The following is a 26,005-nucleotide window of genomic DNA, read 5'->3' as shown; positions in this document are numbered from 1 at the left end:
GCATGTGAGATTACAGGGTGAGGGGGAAAGGGGTTATAGATGGAATCAGGGTTGTTAATCAGCTGACCTTGGGATGAGGAGAGGATCCTTGATATCCAGGTGGGCCCAGTGTAATCACAAAGGTCCTAAAAGTGAAAGAGGGAGTCAAAAGGGACAGAGTCACTGTGATACAGTGTGACAGACTTCACCAGCCAATGCTGGCTTTGAAGCAGACAAAGTCCACAGACCACAGAATTCAGGTAGCCTTTGGAAGCTGACAACGAATGGCAGGGGACCCACTCTCCCCTGAGCTTCCAGAAGAAATCAGCCCTATAGACCTTCCTTCTAGTCCAGGGTTACCTGTGTTAGACTTCTAATTTCCAAAAATGGTAAGGTAATAAAATTTGTATTGTTTTAACCCACGAACCTCATGATAACTTGTTATAGCAGCAACAGGGACTTAGTACTATGGAAATATTCATGTAATAGCATCTTTAGAGTATTCAGGTGAAGATAAAGCTTAACTCCAGCATCACCCTCACTTATACATGGTTGAATAAAGCCTAGGAACAGGTATATTGCACAAATGGTATGACTTTATTTCGTGTAAACCAGAGAAGTGAAAAACTGTGCTCCATTTGTGTACAATGAGTCAGAGAGCATTCTGCTGTCATGTATAGCTGATTAAACAAAAAAGCCTACATTCTTTAGCACAGCAGTCAAGCTCTTCTCATAACTGCTCACCTCCCCAGTTTTCATTTTCACCCTATTCCCAATTTCTTCAGTCTCACCAAACATTTTACTTTTCCCACGACTTACAGCTCACCAATTTATCTTTTTCTGGAATTTGCTCCTGTGACAATCATTACTCTGGAAAACATCTACTTGTCCTTAGTGTATCTTTATCTGTGATAAATGGACATCAAAGAAATATAACTTCCCTGACTGAAAACTCACCATTAACTACAGAAACCATAATCCCTTAAGAAAAAATACCTGTTGGTTAAATGACTATACTGTGGTTAGGAAAGACTTATTTACATGTAATATACTAATTATTAAAAGTATAATAAAGCCTATGAGCAAATATTTCCCAATCTACACACTAGGCATAACTAAGAAGCCTTATATGCTAATTTGTTGATGACATTTCTTTAGCCCTTTTTGATTCAATGCCAGCCATTCAAAATGAAAAAAATATGTGCTAGTTTTAATTTTCTATATATGCCATCTACCTTACTATAGCCATCTTAAATGCCCTACAAAGTATCTCCCTTTAAGTATCAAAATTATTGTCTAATTTTCCCACCATGAAAATTTGAGGAAATCATAGATTATGAATTGAATTCAGAATTTATTCAGAAAGAGTCCCATTGTTCAGGTGTTCTTCTTCTGCCTGATATCTTCTCCCATATAAACCATAGGTACCCTTCAAGAATCCCCCCCTCTATGAAGTCTCTCTGATTTGGTCCTCATGAATTTCCACCATATTTAAAACTGTACTACTTACAGGGTACAGACTAGACTTCTTTGTGGAGTCACTATTCAGAGCTCCAGCTTAAACCTTAAGTGTTGAAATATAGATGTGAGAGACATAACTCAGTATAGCATTGAAAGGCAAAGATTTCTTCTTGAAAGCTGATATAGATTTCTGTTGTTGAGTTGTGCTATCTCATTTAATTGTCACAGTAATATAGGCAATTCTAACTTCTTTGGTCGGTATATGAAAAGTGCTTAGTGTCACACAGCTAGGAAACTTCATAGTGTTAAAACCCAACATCCAGGTGGATAGAAAGTAAAAGTCTAGCTTCATGCCCAATATTTTTCCATCCCCACAGACACATATTTATGTAGTATAAAAACAATATTTCTGTTGCCAATTGTGTTCTCTAGTGGATGTAGGAAGCCCAATGCACTCTCTTTTTTGTGGGGGAAGGGGAAGTTGGGGATTGAAACCAGGGTGTTTTACCACTGAGCCATACCCCCATCCCTTTTTATTTTATTGTTCTGAGACAGAGTCTTGCTAATTTGCTCTCTAAATTGCTGAGACTGGCTTTGAATTTGCAATCCTCCTGCCTCAGCCTTCTGAGCAGGTATGAGCCACTACCCCAGTTCATAATGTGCTTTAACACAGGATTTTGACATGTCTTTTCTACATATGCATGTAATTTGAAACAAGTGCATATCATATGCTTTAAGGGAAGTGATTTCCCATTTGCCCTTTTTCTATATATTTATTTCTAAACCTGCCCCCCACTCACTCCCTCAACCAGGCAATTCATTGAAACATACTGCAGTGTATTTTTCCATATTTTTTTCCTGCTAATATCATTGTCTTGAAATCATTCACATGAAATCTCATCATGAGGACATTTCTGTCATTTGCTTTTCTGATTTGCTAGCTCATTTATTCTTTGTAGCAGCTGAATTCTATTCCATATTGAGTATGAACCATGAATTTCATAGCTAGTATACAATCTGGCTTAATGCAATAACATACTAGAAAGCTTTAGTGCCTTTTAGAAATAACATTGTCCCAGACATACAGGTTGGTTTTGTTGCAGAAAATAACAAATAAGGGTTTGTTTTTTCTATGACAAATGTGAACCATCAATGAATGTCTATAAGCTGAAACTCTATAACTGCTGTGTTTTGGATATGTTCCCCAAAGGCCCATGTCTTAATGTCTTTGTCCCCAGCCCCTGGTGCTGTTGGGAAGTGACAGGTCCTTTGATAAGTGAGGCCTAATGTGATGAAGCTAGTTCATTAGGGATGGGCCCTTGAAGGGGACTATGGGAATCTAAACTCTTTATCTTCCCCTGACCCTTTTTGTTGTTTGTTTCCTGTCTGCCAACAGGTAAGAAGGTTGTTCTACCATACACTCCCTACCATGATGTGCTATCTAAACATAGACCTAATACAGTAACAAAGGCCAATTGATCATGGACTGGAACCTCTGAAACTGAGTCAGAATAATCTTTTTCCTATTTGTGAATTGATCATCTCCAGTATTTTGGTACAGTAGCAGAGAGCCAACTAGCACAATAACCCTCTCACCCATGTAAAGATAGCTTGCTTGTTCTAGTAGGTATTCAGTGAAAATGAACAGATTTGAGATCCACAAATCTCCTTGAGCAGTTTCATTTAAATGAAAAGAACTTGAATTATTTACCATAGATTGTTGGTTTGAACAAGCACTGAGATCAGTGTCAAACTGAATGTGTGGAACATTTTACTTGGTATTTCATTCAGATGTTACATATCATAGGTTTGTATGATAGTTATGATTAATATAAAATGAGAGGGTGAGCTTAGCTGCAACAGATCTCTTCTGGTGCCAATGTACTATATTTCTAATTTCAACCTCCTACTTTGAGGCATTATAAATAATAAAATCTACAAAGTATATTACAATTTCATGTACTCAAAAAATAATAGAAAAAAAAATAATAGGTTTCTTTCAAAATTGTCCTTAAGAAAGGTGGTTTCGTTTCCTATTGGGCTGCAATTTGCCATATATCAGCATCTAAGGGCCAGGCTGCACAACCTGAAATGATTATTTTCTTTCTTTTCCTTAATGTATCAGAAGTGGATCTAAAAGAACCTCCCGTATGCAGGGGGGTTAATTATCCTGGCAGTCAGTTAAGCTTCGGAAGTTTTAGGTGATAAGAACAGAGCCCTATAAAAGACTCCCTGCCACCACTGCCTACTGTGAAGGAACAGCCATGTGTTGCCACCACTGCAAATATTGTTCAAATTACCCTAAAATTCCCCTGCTTTTCTGTATAGCCTGGTTCCTGGAGAGTGGCGCTGTGCCGATGAGGTCATTTATTCTGTCATTTCAGCCCACTTGGCAATCATAACAACTACATCTTTCACTCAATCTAATGCAGAAGGTGTTTTTTCTGCAAGACCTTATGTGACCAGAGTGAGGAAAGTAATTATTCAAAACAACAATGCTTCTTGCTCCCTGAGGGCCTCCAACTTCTCTGCAGAACCACCTAAATGTTCCCCAATTTGATCTTCCCACTCAGATCAATTTCCCAAATTCTCCTAACGGAATGTGTAAATAAACACCTCTCACAGTTTAGAACTTTACATCCAGAGAGGCAGTGATTCCTGTGTTTACAAGTCAGACTGTGGCAGGACTGCCCAGATTAGAATTCCCTCTCACCTACAGTAAGCTATGTAGTCCCAGGCAGGGTTCAGCCAGTGCTTCAGTTGCTTGCCCATGGAGACAGTACCTACCTCATAACATTGTTGTAAGAATCAAAGCTCCTAATACAGGGGAGATCATCAATATGATGCTTAGCACATGGCAAGTTACATCTAAAATTAGCTATAATTCTTAGAATCTGGATGAACAGTGATGGATTGTGTACCTACTAGATGCCAGTCACTGTATGTGTGTATATGGAGGATTTCACCAATAAAGATTCAACACAATAATATAGATAGACATAGGAGTGAGATTTTCCACATTATTGACTTATCAGCAAGTTATTTCTGAAACAAGCAAGGAAAAGAAAAAGGAGCAACGATGAAGTCAAATTGTGGGTTTACTTCCTCTATTTTCTACAATTTCACAATCTACTTTCCCCAACTCCCTTTCTGCCCTACTCAAAACCTGTAACTACAAATTTCATTGCTATCCATTGCTGAACTGGTAGTATGTCACAGAGAATTTTAAATGTTCAGCAGTAGATATGGTTTTTTTTGTGGTGCTAAGGATTGAACCCAGGGTCTTGTGCATGTGAGGCAGGCACTCTACCAACTGAGCTACATCCCTAGCCCTAGGAGGTATGTTTTTTAAGGTGAGGTTGCTGCCCAGACTCCACATTGCATTATGTATGTACAAACTCTGCCCCTGCAGAGGCTAATGTTCTTCATTTTTTATTAATTAAAGTGATTTTTTTGGACAAGTTTGCATCAACATGTTTTTTCTTTAAATAGAGATACTATTTGCATTTAAATGAACTTGAAAAATATTTCATCTTCTTTAAACACACTACATATAAACAAAGATACCTTGCTATTCTCAAATTTCCATATATTGCCATAAAGGATGGAGAAATTCACCCTGGCATTATGTAGGCACTTCATATTCTTTGTTCAGGATATTTTACACTAATTTCATTTGATTTTTCCTAATGTAAAGCTATAGAAACCATGCACCTTTAAAACATAAATCTACACAAAGCCCTAGGTTCGATCCCCAGCACCAAGAAAAACAAACAAACAAAAAACACAACCACAATTCTGTTATCTTTAAAGGCAAAAGCAAATGAGCTATTGTAATACTTGGGAAAAAATAATACAGGAATCTTCAACAGAAAGGAAGAAATATTCTTTAATAAATGCTTGTTCCTTGTATGTAAAATGCATTTGGTTTTAGCTATTATTTATGCTATTTAAATATTCAGAATTGTTTCCTGAACAATAAGATTTCTTTGTTATTATGTAAAGGTAATTTCTAGTTTCCATATTTAGTAAGCCAGATATTGCAAATTTTTTTAGATAAATGAACTAGGAATTTTATTAGTTACCAATATGAGAATTCAGATGTTTTGCTAAACCTACCAACCTCATCTGCATAACTCATCCTTCTTATAAAAAAGCCTCAGAGATTAAAAATATGGTCCTTCATTCTTCTCTGTACTAAACTGTTTAGCATTGTGTGATTTTCTTTTCCAAGTAGATTTGCTTACCTAGATTGAATAAGCTGAATAACTCTACATAGACAAACTTTTTTTTTTATTTACCACAACAACACTTATCACATAAGAGGCTCTCTCTTGCCCACCAAAACTATATTTCCTTGAAACAAGGAGTATAATGTTATTGCTTCATAAACTTCCATTTTCCTTTTAAGACTAAGAAAAAGCAGGTGAATTAATAAGATGTTTTTTTCGTTTTGGACATGATATGAATTTCATTCCTAAATAATAGTGTATATGTTACTTTCTTATAAAATGAATATAAGGCATTTTACAAAGGAAAATAAAGTGTAAAATGTATAATATGATGATGAAGCACATAAAGAGTTGAGTCAAAGGAAAAACAATACACAGTCATAAAATCAAGGTTAAAAACTTCAGTAAAATATGAGAGCTCTATCCATTTAAGTTCTAACCTGATCTGTTACTATGGAACAAACCTATTCATTGGTTGGCCTTACTAGGTGAGTTATCACCCCAGATTTCTCATGAACTGCAGTCAGATATTAACTTGGGCTTCAGCAAGCTCAGATGATTGTTCACTACAACCTGAACAGGAGCTGCCTACAGAGCACTCAAGTCTTTCCATGTCCTGAGTTTCATACACCATGCATTCTGGAGGCCTTCAGGAAACATTCCAAAAGCAAATATTTCCAAAGGATTGTTATTAGTATAGACTGGACATCTTCTCACTACCCAGTTTACTTCAGCCAAAGCAGTCATTTTCAAAGCCCATCCAGGCTTAGGGGACAGGAGAAATGGGCCTGGTAATGGAGGAATGGCAAGGTCACATTGCATAAGTATATGTGGAACGGGAAATATTATTGAGGTTATTTTTGGAAAACCACCTGCCATAAGTTTTATGTTCTTGCTCTTATTTACTTATCATAATAATATCTTTACATTAGACAAAGCAATGAATTTCATAAGACTGTTCCCCGTAGGGTCTATAGTGCAAGCCAATGAAACCACACCAAAGAACATTTCAGTCAAAGCAATAAAGGCCATACAAGTCCAAAGGTATATGGACTGGACAACTGTTTTTTGATATTATAATTTAATCCCATGTAGATTTTTGAAATCTATATCAGTGTCTTATACATTTTGGTATTTTGAATACCAATATTCTGATTAATGGTAATAGAGCCCTGTTAGGAAAAAAAACACTCTATAAGTAAATATTTTTTGAGAAATCCTGCATAGTTCATTGTTTCCCACTCCCTAATTCCAATATCAACGTAAGTCAGCCTGTCGATTGTTAACATATTGTTTGGAGAATTGTTGCTGTTTTAGAAAACACAAAACCAAAATTTTTAATTTAATTTAACAGCATTTTGCCATACCCCTTTTTGAACACAGAATACTTTTTTTCCCTTGAGTAGTCCAATTAAAGTCTGAGGGAAGTACTGACACAGTACAATAGAGAGTTTACACATTCTTCCATGGTCACGCATCATAATTCTTGATTGTATCAGTTGAGTTATCCAGAATATTGAGTAGCTTTTAGTTCAGAGATTAAATCAAGTGCCTGTTAGTATGAAGTAATATCCCTTTGCATTCAATTAATCCAGCAGTATAGTTGACACTCTTTTGTAACAACAAAAGAAGATCTAGCTTCATTAATAGGTAAGCCAGTGAGTTCCTTACCTACAGAACATAACAACTGATTGAATGATTTGAAATCCCAGAGTTTTAGTCCATATACATATTATGGTGGGAATGACTTAGTAAAAAAAATCCTGCCATGGTCAATATACAGACAAGTATAGGGTCAGGTGAACTTTTACAAGTACCTTGATCTCAATTCTATATTCAAAGTAATAAAAGTAAAATCTCAAGTCAATGTAAAAAACTACAAATGTCTTGGATAACTTTGGAAGTAGTTCCAAGTTCAGAACACAAATGTAAATATTTAATTCTCTAAATATCTATAATTCTAAAATTCTAATGATTACTTTTTCTCTTCTATGAATGGCATATAAATTATTTTGTATTTTTTTAATTTATTTTATTTTTTTAATTTACATATGACAGTGGAATGCATAACAAAATAATACAACCAGAGATACGAAAAATTGTATTATTTTAATACAATTATAATTTTAACAATGAAAGACTTCTAATAATGCTATATCCTCTAAGCTAATATGGATTGATTAATATTCAGCATGACAAATGAATACACACTCAAGCATTTTTAAGGTTGTATAATCACATCCACTTCTGGCACTGCTCTCGGCCACTGGTGCCATTTACAAAATCATATTTTAACATAGTCTGGCTAGAAATAAAAGACAAATATTCAATATCAGAAAAGTTAGGAAGAAATGTTTATAAATATAAGAATCTATTTCATATTTGATATGGTTAGTGAAACCAAAAGTCACTCTGTCACTTCAATTCTTTCTCTTTCCATGACCCCCCAGGTCAAAGGCTGTGACCTACAATAGGTTGTGGCACTAACACTAGATTTCATCTAGATGATCTAGTGGCAGAATGTTTTTAAGACAAGATGACTGACTGAAAAACTATATGTGCTACCCCAGACTTTAAACTCTCAGGTCCCTCCCTGCTTCACTACAACAGCATACAAAAGGGGAAAGGATGAAGTTATGTTTAAGGGAAAACAAATTTATGAATTAGTGTGGAAATGAAAGAAGCTTTAAATGAAAGCAGTTTGCAGGGATGCCTCCCCTGAAGCTAGACAAAATTGAAAAGACATCTACCGAATCTTAAAACAGCATTCAATGATATCTTCTAGTCTACCCTTTTAATGGATGATTTGTATGCAACACTTCCAAGTGAGATGAGAGTATTACAGACTACTGAATCAGACATAATAACCCTACAGACCCAGCAGGGGCAGCTTCAGAGAATAGAGGAAGTGTGAAATATCTTGTGTTCAAAATGTTTTTCTTGGAAACCACCTGAACACCTCAGCCCATGAACACTGCATAAATTTTCAGGTGGCCTGACATATCTTAGACCTCTCACTTTTAAAGAGAAAATAAATACTACAAAAAAGTTAGTCTGCTTCCTAACAGAATTAGGCTGCCTCTAATGTGATAAATCTCTATGTAAGTGATGATTTTGTTTTTAGTTAAATGTGTTTTCAAGAGGTGATATTCTAAAAGCACTGTAAGCTAATGGAAACCAGTGAGGAGACCCTTATAAAGTGTAGCAATGAAATCCCTGGGAAAGACCAATATAATATCATATTATAAGTAAAAATAAAAATAACAGCTATCTTTAGAAAAATTGCCCTCCTGTTGGAAGAATATATCTGTGAAGGAAAGACCATGTGTGTTGTCTTATCTTTCCTACAATGTGAGAGATAAACCCTATCCTAGATAATATAATATAGATAGGCTTTGACAACTAAGATGCCAGTATTGACCAATTTTAGCACTTTTCTTAATAAAATGTTTGGCAACTTAGTATTACAAAATACTTAAACACATTATAACTTATGATCCACTTTCTTATAGGAAAAAGTATAATTTCTTTAAAAATCTCAAAGTGTACATTTTTTTAAGACCTATAAACATTGTAGTCATCACACATATTTAAATTTTATTTCATGAAATTTCAAATTCACCTATATTTATGTTAAGTGATAAGTACTGAAGAACCAACCTTGCCCAAAGAAAGATTTGACTTTTGCTCTCAATCACTAGGAGGTGATCTCTAGGTACCTGCAATATCATATTGGATAAGAATGTGTTTGTGGGCGCTTAGGACCTTTAGCTAAGAGGGAGTTTAGCACTGTGATTTATGATGGAGATTTGAACCATGGCATATTCATTCTGAATCCAGAGGAATTAGATGCTCAGGGTATTAGCCTGACTTCTGGGAAGGGCTGCTGAATGCATTATATAATTAAATCCCAATAAAAACTGCATGCCAAAGGCTGAGGTGAGCTTCCCTGGTTGGCAATACTCTATATATGTTGTCACACATCCTGGCTGGAAGGTAGTGTTCCCTATGACTTCACAAGAGAGGACCCTCTTGTCTTCCCTTAGCTGACTTTAATTCATGTACTTTTACTAAAACAAAACTGAAATCATAAGTATGGTGTGTTCCTGCATTCTAGTTGTTCAGTGAATCGTCACACCTAAGTGGTTGTGAGGATCTCAGAATTTGTGCTATATTAGGTAAAGTTATCAAGAAAAGCAGTAATTTATTTAGATTACAAACAGGTTTTATTTATAACCTGATATATATTTATATGTATATATAATCTGACATATATGATATTTTTATAAAGAATTGGCTCACACAACTAACAGGCAAGTCCAAAATTTATAGGGTAGATCAGTAAGCTGAAAACTCAGGCAGACTTGAGTCTAAAACATGTAAGATAGGTCAACAGACTGAACTCTCAGGCAGGAGTTAATGTTACAGTCTCAAGGCAGAATGTGTTTCTTCCCAGGGAAACTTCAATGTTTTTTCTTGAGGCTTTCCATGTTATGGAGGGTGATCTTCTTTCCTGAAAGCAATTTGATTGTAGATGTTAACCACATCTATAAAGTACCCACACAGTGCTAGGCAGGTGGACACTTTCACCAACAAATTCAGCAGCCAACCTGAAGTGAGGGTGGTCCTGGGGATCCTTTGAACTAGTGCCTGGTGTCTTTAATGACAGAATTTTTGCAAGGACTATGTCCTCGCACTGTGTCACTGTGTGCTAATCTCCAGAAAGAGACCTACACAAATATATTCAACTGAGATGTTTTATAAATGCACAAAGGTAGTTCAATAAAAAAAGACAATATTTTCAGCAAATAGTGCTGGATCAACTGGATACTCATATACAATAAATAAATAAAAGAACCTAGAAACAGACATTATACCTACACAGAAATTAATTCAAATTGGATAATAGACCTAAATATAAAATGCTTAAGTCTAACATTTCAAGGAGAAAACATAGGAGAAAAATCTATATGACCTTGAATTTGATGATGTTTTTTAAATATAAAGTACAATTCATGAAAGAAAAATATTTACAAATTGGATCTTATTAAATTTGAGAACTTCTGCTCTCTGAAGTTCTCTGTCAAGTAAATGAAAAACAAGCCAAAGTTGTGAGAAAATACTTGTGAATGACATAGGTGATATAGGAATTGTATCCAAAATATACAAAAAAACTCTAAAACTCAATAATAAAAATAATATAACCCAATTTAAAAATGGGTAAATGTCTGGACACCTCACCAAAGATAAAGCACTATATGTATTCCAAATAAGCATGTAAAAGATGCTCAACATCATTTATCATTAAGAAAAATGCAAATTGAAACAACAGTGAGAGAGTGCCACATGCTGATTAAAATGACCAAAATCTCAAAAACTGACAATACCAATTCCTGGCAAGAATGCAGGACAATAGGAATTCTCATTCATTGTTGGTGGAAATGCAATGCTTCTGCTCTGGAAAATAGGTTGGCAGCTTCTTATGAATTTAAATACAGTTTTACCACATGATCCTGCAATTGTGCTCCTAGGTATTCATCCAACTGATTTGAAAAATAATGTCTACACAAACCTGCACATGAATGTTTATGAAAGTCTTATTCATAATCAACAAAATATCCTTCAATAGGTGAATGGATAAACAAACTGTGGGGCATACATACAATGAAATGCTTTTCAGTGATTGGAAGTAATGCCCTCTGAAACTGTAGGAAGACACGAATGAACTTAGAAACATACTGCTAACTGAACAAAACTGGCCTGAAAAGACTATACACCAGATCATTCCACACCTATGGCATTCTGGGAAAGGCAAAACTTAAAAGACAGTAAAGAGATCAGTGAGTTCCAGGGGACAGTGGATAGATGGATCTGTGATAGGTGAAATACAAGGGATATTTTTAGTGCAGTGAAACTATCCTGTCTGATACCATAATGATAGATGACAGTATGCACTTAGAAAAACCCATAGAAATTTGTAGTACAAAGAGTAAGCCTTAAAGTTTGCAAATTTTAAAAGATTACTTAGTTAAGTTGAGAGATTCCAGGATATAATGTAGAATGTGACAAGATCATATAATTCTATGACATAGTACATTGCCTATAGCAAGCTTGAGAATTATAAAAGTGAGGATATAGCTCTTAATAGTTAATCATGTCTAAGAATGTTCTGTTAACATTCAGTAGAAACTCCACATCAAGAGCACAAGGTGTTGTGTGTGTGTGTTGGGGGTGGGTGGGTGGGGAGTTCATCAGATTTAATAGGGTGGAGTGGAAGGTATGGAAGGGGGAATGGGAATGGGAAAAACAGAATGAATCAGACATAACTTCTCTATGTTTATATGAATACATGACCAGTGTAACTCCACATCATGTACAACCACAAGAATGGGAAGTTATATTCCCTGTATATATAATATCAAAATAAATTCTACTGAAATGTATAACTAAAAAGAATAAATAAAAAAAGAGAGAGAGAGAACCACAGAAAGAGAAAAGTGATCATACTGGTATCACTGACTCTCGTCCTGATCCTCAATGATATCTTTCTGATTTCATTCTTTCCATCTATGTACATCTATTTTTCTGACTGATCTTTGTTGACCCCACACTTCTTACCTTTGGATTCAGCATACTTTCTACCAAAGATGGGTTGCCAGGCACCCATTGCTCCACACCCATTCCTTTCTTTGCAATGGATCCATCTGACCCAATACCTGATTGTATTCCTCAGTATTAAATCTGGGCTGAAATCTCACCCCATTCTTGATATCCCCATAGAATTCAGACACCAGCTCAGTTTCACTACCTCTCAAGGCTCTATCCCTATAACCAAATCCTTTGATATAAATGAAGTATCTAACCTATTCTTCTGAGTCCTCCAAAATTATGTAGTTTCATATTAACAATCTGAATATCATTCTACAGTATGCAAAAACATTTCCACTTCTATTTATTCATCAAATTCTTCCATAAAAATCAGTGAAATAACTAATAGTTTCCCAGTGTAAAACTAAGTTCTAAGAATGTTACCTTCTGCTCTCTTAATAGCTAATAACTAAAATTTTGAAGTTCTAACCAAAAAGCCCACTACTGAGGAACAACACAGTATATTAATCTGGTTTGAAACCTTAATTTGCCCTGTGAAAATATTTTGTTCATATACTAGTTTTGAAAAACATACCAATCACCACTAATACTTGAAGTCCCGTCAAAATATCATTCTTTTCCTAGTTGTTCCAACTTTCTAACTACTGTCATGCTCTGGAATTATTATGGAGATTATTCATATACAGGAATAAAGAATTTATAATTAATCTTTAATTATGATTGGCCATGGAATTTTCTTATTTTTCTTCCAACATTTCCACTTCTACACCAAGTTCTTGTGTTTTCTGTCAGACATTTTCTTCACGGTTTGATGGGATTGTTTACTTTTGCAGCTTGTCTGAACTCCTCACTGTCATTTAAATATGGCTGCCACAAAAATCTCTTACCATGTTTTGTATGTAATTTTCAAACAAAAAAAGAATTTCAGCACCATTATATTGGTCCTTATCTAAACCTAAACTTATTTTCAAAGTAATCAAAGCCCCAATAAATTGCTCCTTTTTTTGAAATTCATTATTACTTTCTTCTATATATTTCAATCAAGTTCATTACTTATTGTTCTCCCAAACAGGTACTGATTGCTAAACTCTCTATTTCTGGGCTTTATTTTGCATTTCTCTGCATTAATTAATGTCCTTCACCAACTTTCAGAATTCAAAACTTACCCTTTTAAACTCTCACTAACAATATTTCAGAAAAGAGTAGACAAAATCAGACGAATTATTTTAAAATATTGTTTTCAGGCTATGTTTCTCTCATTTGAAGTAATCGTGTTTCAAATGGCAGAGGTAAACTATTCTCTGTCCTTTGTAAAACCTTGTGCTGAGCACTTGCAGCATAGAGTATGTTCTAGTTATCTATTGCTCCTACAAACCAACCTAATGTTAGTATCATGAAACTACCTCTATTTCAGTATGCCTACCAATTTTGGAGGTCACAAATTCTAACCAGGACACAGTAGTTGGCTTATCTTTGTGTTTGGTGCCTCAGTTATCAGTGACACAAACAACTTATTACTGAAAAGGCTGAGGTTATAGAGACTCTTCCAGGATGGCCAATTCACTCCCATGGCAGGTGCCTGGGCAGGGATGACTCAATGGCTGGGATTAGCTAGGGCTGTCGATCGCAATATCTTTAGGGGGTCAAGGAATGTGGCTTGCGCTTCTCATAGTATGCCTCTTGGGTTCCAAGAGAGAACATTCAGAGTATAAGCATCCCATGCGACCCCAGGAGAAACTGACAGACTTTTAACCTACCTTCAGCATCTTTTCTGCCATATTCTATTGATTAAAGTCCAGATTTAGAGGGGAGAGCACCAGGAGAAGTTACATTTCACCTCTTCTTGTTAAGATAATACTGAAGAAAATTATGAGGAATAAAAGATTTGCTACGTCCACATGGTAAAATACAATCTTACAAAGTAGCATGGGACAAAAATTAATCTAATTAATATGTCATTCTAAATTAAGCTGGGTGCTGTAAACATTATTCTTCTCAGTCTTTCCTATTTCTTTTTCATTACCTAAGTCCTCTGCCTCATTCAAGGAACTTTCTATCTTCTACACTTTAAAAAGAACAACTCTTTTTTGAGATGCATTGATGAGGTAGGATAAAAATTCGCTATCTTTGATAAAAATCATTTATTTTAAAAAATAGGGATTCATATTGAATCCACTGTTGACTTTCTGAATATTGCTGACCATCTTCATTGAAGCTGTTAAGTCAAGGGTTTTTCTGTTTAGAAATTGATTATTCTGTTTTGTGTCTTCTAGAGAGTGATTATTTGAGCACTGATTATATGTCTAGAACTGGGATGGACACACTATATCACCCAGCACAATAAGATGCACAAAGAGTAGAGTGCTAATACCCACACACTGAATCAAATTAGAAAGTAGTTAAAGACATTATATAAAGAACACAATAATAAGATATAGTTAGTTAATAAGATAGTATTTACAGTGTTCAAACAGAATGGGGAAAGTGGGTTTAACATGACACAAATCCATTGAGAAACTGTACAAAGGAGATTGAACTGATTCTTGCAGAATAGGTGATTTGTGGCTCATATAATGTGTCAATAAATGAAAATGAATGAGGTGCACTCCTTTGATGGAATAAGCATTATGGGCCAGGAACAGTATCAGAGCAATTGAAAGAAAAATTATCTAAATATAGCATTGACTGCACATTGAAATGTAGTCAATAATATAATTGAAAATTTAAAGGAAGAGCCATATCATCAGGGAAACTGAAATCAAAGGAGAGAAAGTGAACATTGCTTTGGTGCTAACAGATTCCTTTTAGGTTCTTGAGTAGGAAAGTTGCAAGAACCTTCACGTAGAGCCTCCTGCTGAGGAGGCAAAGAGAGACAGCTCATTGTACTACCTTAACAACTAACTACATCGGGGTGAGTACCCAACTCAGTGATTAAACAAGGGATCTGCCCAATATGAGTGATGCAATGATTTAAGCCAATCAGACTGACTGCATAAAGGACTGTGCAGGAAGAAGCAATAGTTAATAAGAGGAAGCTTACAGATAGCAGAATGTCATGAAACCACATAGACCACAATGGAGACTAAAAAAGTAGACAGTTGCTTTTAATAATCCTCTTGTATTTAATGTAAAAGCTCTGTACTTTGGCCGGATAAGCCTAACACATTGACATTAGGAAAGTGATACTTTAGGAATATTTATCAGGCAGCACTGCTAAATCTTGGAACTAAGTAAAAGGAAGTCAAAAGGAACTACTAGCAATATACCAAAGCAAGCTAGATGTGAGAACTTGAGGGTTAAAGACTATGGTAATGGAAATGAACATGCATAGACATGAATGTGTGACCCTGAAAGTACAGAAAGTACAGAAAGACTAGACTGACCTTCACTAGAGGCCTTCCCTAATTGAATTCTGTTTCAGTCAGCTCTTTTGCTGCTACTACTAAAAGACCCGACCAGCACGATTGTAGAGGAAGAAAAGATTATTTGAGGGCTCACAGTTTCAGAGGTCTTAGTCCACAGAAGGCCAGCCCCATTGTTCTGGGCTTGAGGTGAGGAAGAACATCATGGCGGAAGAGTGTGGCAAAGGGAAGCAGCTCAGATGATAATGAGGAAGCAGAGAGAGAGAGAGAGAGAGAGAGAGAGACTCCACTTGTCAGATACAAATATATACCCCATAGCCATACCCCCAATGAACCACTTCCTCCAGCCACACCCCACCTGCCTCCAGTTACCATTCAGTTAATAGCACCAGGGATTAATTCCCTGATTACGTTAAGGCTATCACCCAATCATTTCTCCTGCAAACCTTCTTGAATTGTCTTACAAGTAAGTTTTCGGGGGACACCACATCTAAACCATAACAAATCCCATAGACAAACACCTTGTATGGAGAAATAAATAAAGCCTATGTCCAAAACTTAATGAGAGGCAAAGAAAGAGCAAGGTTTTGGGGTTGTTTTGTTTTGTTGGTTTTGTTAGTTTTCTTTTGTTCTTCTTTATAATGTGAGGAATATATTGGTGGAAAAACCAACCCCAATCAGGTAATCAGGTTAACTTGGATAACTATGTTTATTTAACCCCCAGGAAAACCACAATTGGCCTATTAGTGGTCAGAGAATGACTTTCTCAAAAGCCTAGTGTTTTTCCGATATAATTAAGTCACAATGGACAATAAAAAAATAATGAAGCATATCACCCGCAGTAATATTTAGGTTCTAAACATAGGCAAACAGAGCATTGGCTTAAAATCCGAAGAGTAGCTTGGGGATCTGTGTTGTTCTATTTTCAGTTCTGAATTTTTCAGATCTATGAGCTTGTGGCAGAATGACTACCATCCTAATTCCCTTGCCACTCTACTGAGCTGTAAACCAGCTCATTGCATCTGGTTTTGTGCTCAGCACTGTTACCAGGCAGCACTGGAGGAAAGGAAGAATATGTGATGGAAGTCCTCAAATTTTACTGTGGGTAAGAATTATTAGGACTCTTAACTATAGAATTAGATTTCTAAGCCCCATCTCTAGAGATTCTGACTCAGTATTTTTTGGATGGGCCCAGGATTTTAATAAATACCCCTCTCCCCCAGGAGATTCTGATACAGATAATCCATGGACAATGCTATGGAAAACTCTGAATTGTGAAAATGAGCTAAATGCTCTATCCAGCACGTCCCCAGAGCAGGCAGTGTGTCACCATTATGCCAAGGAGCACCTTGTATTAATGTGATTTGTTTATATTTTGTCTTGCTAGACTGTGAGCTTCTTGAGGGCATGTCTTGGTCAATTAATTTTATGTCCCCAATGCCTGGAACAGTGAGTTTAATGAAAGATAATCTAAAGTTGATGCCACAAGTGCAAATAGAATGTTTCCCAATGACTAAAAGAGATAAAAAAGAGCATTATAATTTAATTACCATTCACTGTTTGTCTGGTTATCCCTCCTAATATCTACTGTCCAAGACTTATCTAGTTCCCATTCTGACCTTTGGGAAACTATTTCTTCTCTTCCAACCTAACTCAATATTAAAAATTATAAACCCACATTTTTACAGAGAAACAAGACTTTCCTTTCTTCTTTCTTTCTTTTTTTTTCCCACTTTGAAAAGTGGGCAACTGACCAACTTTGAGCTGATCTGGCTCCTAGATTTTTGTTTGTTGTGGTAGAATTTGTTCAAACACAGACAAAATCTTATAGCAGAGCCATTCAATTATTCCCAGGATTTTTTAAAAACTGGACCTAAAATAACGTAGTTTTTCCCTTTTTATGATTTATTCATTCAGCAAAATTTTATCACTTCTTTCTTCAAATGCCTGTACTTACAGGAATTCTCAAGGCTTTTGCTGAACTGGTTCTCTCTTTCTCTCTGTTTCTGACCCCCTTCCCTTCTGCTTCTACTCCCAGCTTTCTCCCCACTTCATTCAACCAAAGTAGTCTAACTGCAACATTGGGGCCTTTGCACTTGCTGTGTGCTCTCAACCCCCACCCCCATATACACACAGTTCACCCCCTCATCTTCAAGTTTTAGTTTAGAACTAGAAACCAATTTCCAAAACAACATTATTGTTATTATTTTTCACTATCCTTCCCTAGAACTGATCACCTATAAGCATACTAAAAAAATTACTTTTATGTTATAATTGCTGTTTGCTTTCTTCCTTGCAAATCCTCCTGTAATGTCCATTGTAAAAATGAAAGGGTCTTGCATATACACCAGATATTTAGAATAATGCTTGGCACATAGTAAACAGACACAATTCAGTCATTCAATTCATCCAACCAATATTTGAATGTTACTATGTGCCAGGTAGTTAAGAAAACAGATCAAGTCTCTGTTCTTATGGAACTTACATACTAGTCTAGAATATGGACAACAACCAATAAATGTAATGCCCAAAATTGGTAAGTACTTGGAAGAAATCAGTGCAGAAAGGGAATAGAGAATGACAGGGATATCATTTTAGATAGGGCAGTCAGGTCTTTAAGGTGTTGGTATTTGAACAGCCTTTAAAAAGTAAAAGGTTAAGGTTTAAAGATATAGATTCTACAGCCAGATGCTAGGGCTTGAATCTCACCATGCTATTAGTTAACTATGTGATAGTAAGATACCTTTCCATGAATTAGTTATAATGGGGAATAAAAATAACATCTTCCTTAGAGATTTAATGTTAAATTTTAAATGAATTAATTTAAAGTCCATAGAAGACTTCCTGATTGTAATGAATAGGCTTAGCTATTATTGTTGTCATCTTGGGGGTGGATAATTGTAGTAGGGGATTGGCAATGATAAGATGCTTGGAAAATTCAAAGAAGAGCAAGGGGACCAGTGTAACTGGCTAGATGAGTCAGCGGAAGGGTGGAAGGAAATGAGATCTGAGAAATAAATCCTGTGGTCAACCAATATTCATGAAGTTGTAGGGAAGAACTCCAGAAGTCCAAACCACCCTGTTCCTACTGAATTAAAAGAGATATTCTTCTGTTGGAGAGGACAATATTTTTTATATGCTAATAGAAGTAGGAAGGAGAGATTGGCAGAAATTTTAATGATTCTTGAATTGCTGGGATTCCAGATATGCTTTGGTTTTTGTCCTTCCTAAGAGTTTCCAATCCTCTTTCCATGCTGGGAACATCCAAGGTAATTCCAGCAAATCCACCTTTTACATTTTAGTGGGATGAGAGGGTAGTTTTAAGTTTTCTAAATTTGGCCTGTATCATCTCTAACCAGTAGTGTCAGAATAGTACACCTCATGGTAACCACATGAAATAGGTACTACAATCAGTTTGCTTGCCCTTAAAAACAGGGAAAAAGGAAACCAACAAGAATTCAAATTTTAAAATATCCCAATTTTTACTAAGTGGATTATACAGGGAAATGAACTCAGAATAGCTTCTTTGTCATTTCTCATATATTAATCTGTTCTTGGCTTAAGAGCAGACTGTGCCAGACTGCCCAGTTCTGACCTGGGCTCTTCCACTTAAAATTGTTCTTTGTCACAAATAATTTCTTCATTACAAAAATAACCTAATAAGAGTACATATCTTAAAGGGGTTGTTGCAATATTTAAAAGTATTAACACATATAGAGCACCTAGAACACTATCCAGCATATGATAAACACAATAAAATTCTCCTTCTTGTTGTTGTTGTCATTACAGAATAATGGCTGGGTCAGGCTTCCATACTGGAGTGTTCTAGATTCTTGGGCTTTTATTTTTGAGATTGGATATGAATCAACTTCATCATTTCTTCCATAGTTAGGTAGTATCAAATTCACTGCAGATCTACTAGTGAAAAAATTCCAGCTCTCCTTTTACTAGTCAGTTACACTTTTCCTAGGCTCAGTCTTTAGCTCTTCTCACATCACTTAACATTCCCTCTTTGGACAGTTTCACCAGCCCCCAGTGTCAATTATCCAGTCTCTTCAGATAAACATGTAAATCAAGTAGTATTACTGTATTAGTTTCCTATCGTTTCAGAATAAATTGCCTCAAACTTAATGGCTTAAGACAATAGAGATTTTTATCTTATAGTTCTGGAAATCAGAGCTCAAAAATGGGTTGACAGACCTGTGTTCCTTCCAACTACTCCATGGGAGACTTTGTTCCTTGCCCTTCCAGCTCCAGAGGCCACCTGCTTTCCTTGGCTCATAGCCCCTTCCCCCACTTTCAAAGCCAGCAGTGTCACATCTTCATATTCTCCCAACCCCAACCCTCACATTTCTGCTTGCTTCCAGAATCATGTCTCCATCTTTCTTTCTTTTGTAATTACTTTGGGCACAATGAGAAAATCTAGGAAATTTTTCCATATCAAGATTTAATCACACTTGCAATTCCTTTGTCTTATAAAGGGGAAAATCTGCCTAGATTCAAATTCTGACTTTATTTAACTAATCATTATTCAAGTTCTATTAGCAATGATACATCTCAAATCTTCATATAGGGATATAGTGGTATCTACTTAATAATACCTTTTGAGAACTAAATAAGATAATTCATGTGAGTTCTTAATAAAAGTTAGTTAGTTCCCTCTTCACCTATATCAGTCAAGACAGATTGGGTTTGCTGCAGTAACAAACAAACCTAAAGCTTCAGTGGTTTATAGTGACAGAGGTTTCTTTGTCTTTCACACATCTCTTCTAGGTCAACAGGCTCTCTGTAGGCAATCTGGAACCAGGATAAAAGAGGAGCCACTTTCTCAAATCTTGCCATTCACAAAGATGGAAAAAAAAAAGAGAGAGAGGGGCAGGGGTGGGGGGGGGAACCCTCCTGGCAGTCACACGTTGGCCGAAAACACTCAGGCAAGAAATAACACAGCTCACTTCTACATACAACTTATTGTTACAAATTAAACACATGACTTCACCCAACCATAGGACAGAAAGTTCACTCAGTATTTCTAGAAAAAGGACAATTCTGGAATTCTTTTACTCATAGAACTAATGTCACCTATATCTCCAGGTTTAACCTTGGACCTTATTTACTTTTGATATTGCTTTTATACCTCAATCATGTTTTCCCTTTAGCTGCCATTTCTGCAGCTATGCCTCAAATGATATTTTGCTTGAACCATTGGAGTAATTTTACTGGTTTCATTACTTCTATTTTCCCATATTTTTAATTAATTCTTCAAAATGATAAAAATATGATTCCAATAGAGTCAGTTTGTCCTCCAAAAAACTTGATAAAAAAGAAGTTTCAATTAATAGTTAACAGCCTTTGATCTAAAGCATGCATATCTAGATTCACAGATATGCTATAAACACAATATGTGAACTTGGGTTATGAAACCAGTCCATGCACCTGTCAATAAATTATATATATAAACACATTATATATATATATATATATATATATATATATATATATAAACACATTTTCTTTATCCATATATTCCTTTTTCCATTTATATATAAAGGAATATATATATATATATATATATATATATATATATATATATATATATATATATATACACACACACATACACACCCCCAGTGGAATTTTAATCAGCCATGAAGAAGAATAAAATTATGGCATTTGTGGGTAATTGGATAGAAGTAAAGAACATCATGCTAAGTGAAATAAGCTAGATTCAGAATGTCAAGGGTCAAATGTTTTCTCTCATATGTGGAAGCTAAAGCAAAATAAAGGGAAATGGTGGTGGTGGTGGTGGTGATAAAGGAGAAGCTCATGGAAATAGAAGGGAGATCAGTGAAATAGAGAAAGGGGAATCAGGGGGAAGGAGAAAGGATTGGAAAAGGAAGGAACCATGGAATGAAACTGACTAAATTATGCTATGTATATATCACAGTGAATTTCACCTTTTCTGCTTACGTACAAAGCATTAATTTTTTAAAAAAAATTATAAATAAATAGAAGGAAGACCAATAGAGTAGAGGTTGCAGAACAGGAGGGGGGCAGGGAAAGAGGAAATATTAGGGACAAAAGTGGATCAAATTATATTCCATGCATACATAAGATTATGTCAAAATGAACCCCAACATTATGCACTAATAAAAAAGATATGAACTTGGGAATATTACTTAAATTTTTAAGCTTCAGCATAGTTTTGAGGATTAGGTAAAATAATATTTGTTAACTGCATATTTACTCACTATAAAACTTGATATTACTGTAGTCCAATAAACATTAGCTCTCAGTTTTCCACTACCTAAAGAAGTACAGGTTTTTTTAGCATGACCCTGGAGCCTTTCATGGTCTGAGATCTTAACTGTTCTTCTTTTTTTCCCCTCTATTTCACTTCCACCATGAACTTTACTTTGTAGCTCTACCATCTGAACTTCCATAAATACAGCATAAACCCTTCTGCTCTATGCCTTTTCACAGACTGAACCAACAACCATAAATTCCCACTGTCTCCTTGACCTGTAGAAAGTACCCCCACAGTCCAAAGCCTCAAAGCTAATCTCAAACACCAGACTTCTCCATGATACCTTCAATGATAACTAGTCAGAATGAAACACTTACCTCTTTCCTTTGTAAACTTATTGTATCCCTCATCTGAATGAAATGCCTGGTATTGCGGTCTTCTTTTATTTTTGCATCCCTATCAGATTCTAAGGCTTTTGATTCATTTTGCATGGATGCAGGTGTTCATTATGTATGGCAGCAGGTGTTCCTGTGGAATAAGAATGGTGTACATATTAATTAACAAAAAAGATACAGGCCGGCCAGCCCCCTGGACTATCTTTCCTGTGGTACCTTACACATGAGGATCTGTCCAATAGAACTATTTTCTTATATGAAGCAGACTGAGACACTCTACATCATTCTTGACTCTCTTCTCTGGCTTCTCTCAGGTTCTACATATCTTGTTTAAATTGCATTAGCCAGTTGAAAACATGAGGCTTTAATAAAAGCTTTACAAATGCTAAGGACTGTGTAATGTTTAACTCATGTTGTGTATATGTCCCAGAATCAAGCTTTGCTTCTTGAACAGCAGGACTATATTGTGGCTGTGTTTTGCTATATGTTAAAATATGTCTTGGGGAAGAACCAGATTCTCAGCCTGTACAACTATAAACATTTTCTCCAAATTGCCTACAATGCAATCCACCCCACAAAAAATATATACAAAAACAAAGCTTTGAAGCAAGGTATTTTCCCAACTTGAAATGGAATAAAATATAAACTACCTAGCAACACTCCAGCACTTCATTTTTAATTAGCCAATGAAATGTGCCAAGAAAATTTATTTCCTAGTCCCAAGTGATATCTTCTCTGTGAAGTCTTACCTGTTCACCTCAGTGTTCCTGGCAGAAAATTTGACTTGATCATTTGCATTCCCAAGAGAAGAAACTAGGAAGGTATGGAGAAAGGTCTCCATCTCAGGAGTCTGACAATCCCTGGTTACAATGATGCTTTTGTCACTTAATAAGGTACATCTTAGCCATGTAATGTCACCTCTCTGAGCTTTAATTGTCTCATTGGTAAAATAGAAGTAATAATATATATTTCATAAGGTGGTTGTGAAGATTAGCAAGGTGGTGAGTATTAGGTACTTAGCAGATGTGTGACATTTAGAATCACTAGGCATATGATGGTTATTAGCTCCTATAGTTCTCTCTGTATCTGCCTGCCTTGTTAGACCATGAGCCCTTTGAGAACAGTGACAATTTTCTGAGAATGGTGATTATTTCGGTCACTGCCTAGCATGGTGCTCAGAAAATATTTGTTTACTGGATAATTTATAAACCCTAGCTGTTTGTGAGTCTTGCAGGCTTTCTTTGACATCCATTATCTACCTGCCAGTGAGTTCTTCTGATTTCACTGCCTGTCACTTCTCATTGAATGGTGACCCGAAGCTGGAATCTAGTAAATGGACTGTTATTTGAATTGGTGTTAGAGGATTAAGGATTTAAATACGGTAAACGAGATATGGATTGAGGATCCTCTGCTAACGAAATACATTTTATATTCAACTGGGAAGCAATGATATCAAATCAAAAAATTTCAGCAATGACCTCAGAATGCCCTTTAAAATGAAAGTACATTTATCTTGTTCTTTGAATTTTCTCTGCATGTGGGTATGTGTAAATATTCCCAAATAAAGAACTTGCTAAGGAGTGATGTTTGTTTTTTGTTTTTTGTATTTTTTTTCTGTGAATAAATGTGTATACTCTTTGGGGGAACATGAATAAAGAAATATTAGAAGTAATAGTAATATCGGACTAAATTCAAACTTAAAAGGTGCAAGGTCTCCATTTTATAGTCAATATAATTTAAAGGGACAAACCCCAGTTTGGGTATTCTTGTCTTATAATCAATAAATGCCTCTTTCCCTTATTAGGCTATGTCAGTTGACACGGGCAGTCAACCATTGTCAACAACCAATTTGCTCTATCAGTGAAGCAAATCATTACTAAACACATGGTGCTACTGCTGCAGTTTTTCATTCTATCTTGAGCATGAAGTAGAAAAGAAAAAAATAATAAAGTTTTTTTTTTCTTTTTACTTCAGAAAATAAAAACCTGTAAGATATAAGAAGAGTGGATATCCAGGCTAACAAAAGAGCTTTGTTCTTTTCCTAAAACCAAAGGGAATTATCTACTGATAGTATACACTGTCTCCAATCATGCCTTTGAAAACCCACTCATTAAATGCAAAGGCCAAATAGATATGGGAGAGTTATCACCCTGGCAAATACAGCAAGCAGAAACAGAAAGGGTTGACACAGCCAATTTAAAAGAAGGAAAGGAAATAGAAGATAATTTTACTTCAATGCCAGTTAGTGAGAATCAAGAGGCTTGAGGAAAAACTGAAAAGACTGGGAATCTTTCCCCCTTCCCTCATATAATCCGTGTAAAGCAGTGCTGGCCTCATTGGATCTATTCAATAAATATTGGCTAATCATCGTATCCAGTGACAGAAACCTAAAGTTTCCAGCTACTGGAAATATATTCTCAAGCGCAGAAGGGCTTTTAACTAAGGCCAGAAAGACTTTGGGGGCACCCGAGGCATAGAATACAGCTGCTTGGAGACCACACAGATTTTTCAAGCCATCTTACTTATTAGTTATCTACCACGGCAAAGCTTACAAAAACAGAGCCGAGCCCGGAAGACAGTCAGCTAAGGGAAAGACTGGCTGGCTCTTTGCCTTCCTAGATGGAAGGGTTCTTTTTTAGCACAAGAACTTTCTGGGTCTGTAGGGCAGGGGATCTCCCAGCTGTCAAAACTCTCTCTTTACTTACCCGGTTAAATGCCAAACCAGAACTGTCTGTCAGGAGCTGCTGCTTGCTGCAGTGTAGCTCACATTTAATCCTCATTGCCTAGGCCTGGGCCATTCTGGAAAGAACCTATTTCTACAGGTCACTGTGGACCAGCTTCAAATTCAGGTAGTGTTCTGAGAACCTAAGGAGCAACAGGTGCAAGGGAGAGTGAACAGCCCTTTGGGTGAAGCTGAAAAAGCTGCAGAGACAAGGGTCAGGAGACAGGAAAAAGCTTTGCTATTTTTAACGTGTTTGCACTGGCATCGAAAAGAAGATTTTTCTTCTTGGAAGACAGACCCAGGAGCAACCTTTGCTACTATGGGAACAGCTGTAGCAGCTCTTTGGGGATGGCTAAATTCCAGGATTCCGGGTTGGCAATCTGAGAAACCTCTCTAGCTTTTGGCCCTGAATTGATCATCACACAAAACTGAATGTTTAACTGGAATAAATAGCACTTCAGGGTCTGTTGTTTCAGGTGCAACTTATCCCTACTAAGTTTAAAGATACAAGAACAACTACCATACTTTTGGGGTTTTTTTTCATAACCAAAAGCAATACAAACACAGATTTTTAAAATCCTTATGGAGATTTTCATCTCAATGCTCTGGGACTTGGGGATTTACACATATAATTCCCATTAACACTAATAGGAGTTAGAGTATGCACACCAATTCCCTTGTGTCAAAATGAGAACATAACCATATGGATACTAATAAATACATTTTTAATTCTGATTTTATGCAGATTTAACATAATATTTTATACAACACTTAGCAAACTCTTTGGAGACAAAGATTGTCTCAATTAATTCTCCCCAACAAAGACATATACTCATACAGACTCCTGCTATTTCTACAATATTGATTTCTTTTGTATAGAAGAAAAGGTTTAACTAAACTATTGGTTGTAGTTTAAATCTATGCAGTGTTACGATTTTTCAAGTGAAAAATGTTCTTTGTTTGCAAACATATCTTCTTTACACGTAAAAACCTCATGACCC

At 35.9% G+C, this 26,005-nt stretch overlaps 1 long non-coding RNA gene across 1 annotated transcript; it reads right to left on the bottom strand.

Annotated features, from left to right (window-relative positions):
- Positions 1-67: 67 nt before the first annotated feature.
- On the bottom strand, positions 68-25,182 carry LOC124091895 (uncharacterized). The gene is made up of 3 exons (XR_006851458.2): positions 24,988-25,182; positions 22,265-22,415; positions 68-125 (listed from the first exon to the last, which is right to left on the bottom strand). It is a non-coding gene; the product is annotated as an uncharacterized LOC124091895 (long non-coding RNA).
- Between the last annotated feature and the right edge of the window lie 823 nt (positions 25,183-26,005).

Source organism: Marmota monax, unplaced genomic scaffold, assembly GCF_021218885.2.
Source record: "Marmota monax isolate L192 unplaced genomic scaffold, Marmota_monax_Labrador192_F-V1.1 WCK01_AAM20220418_F8-fsc00046, whole genome shotgun sequence".
In the NCBI taxonomy this organism is placed as follows: Eukaryota; Metazoa; Chordata; class Mammalia; order Rodentia; family Sciuridae; genus Marmota; species Marmota monax.
Note: the sequence above shows the minus strand (reverse complement) of the source record. Positions and strands in the feature narration are given on the sequence as shown.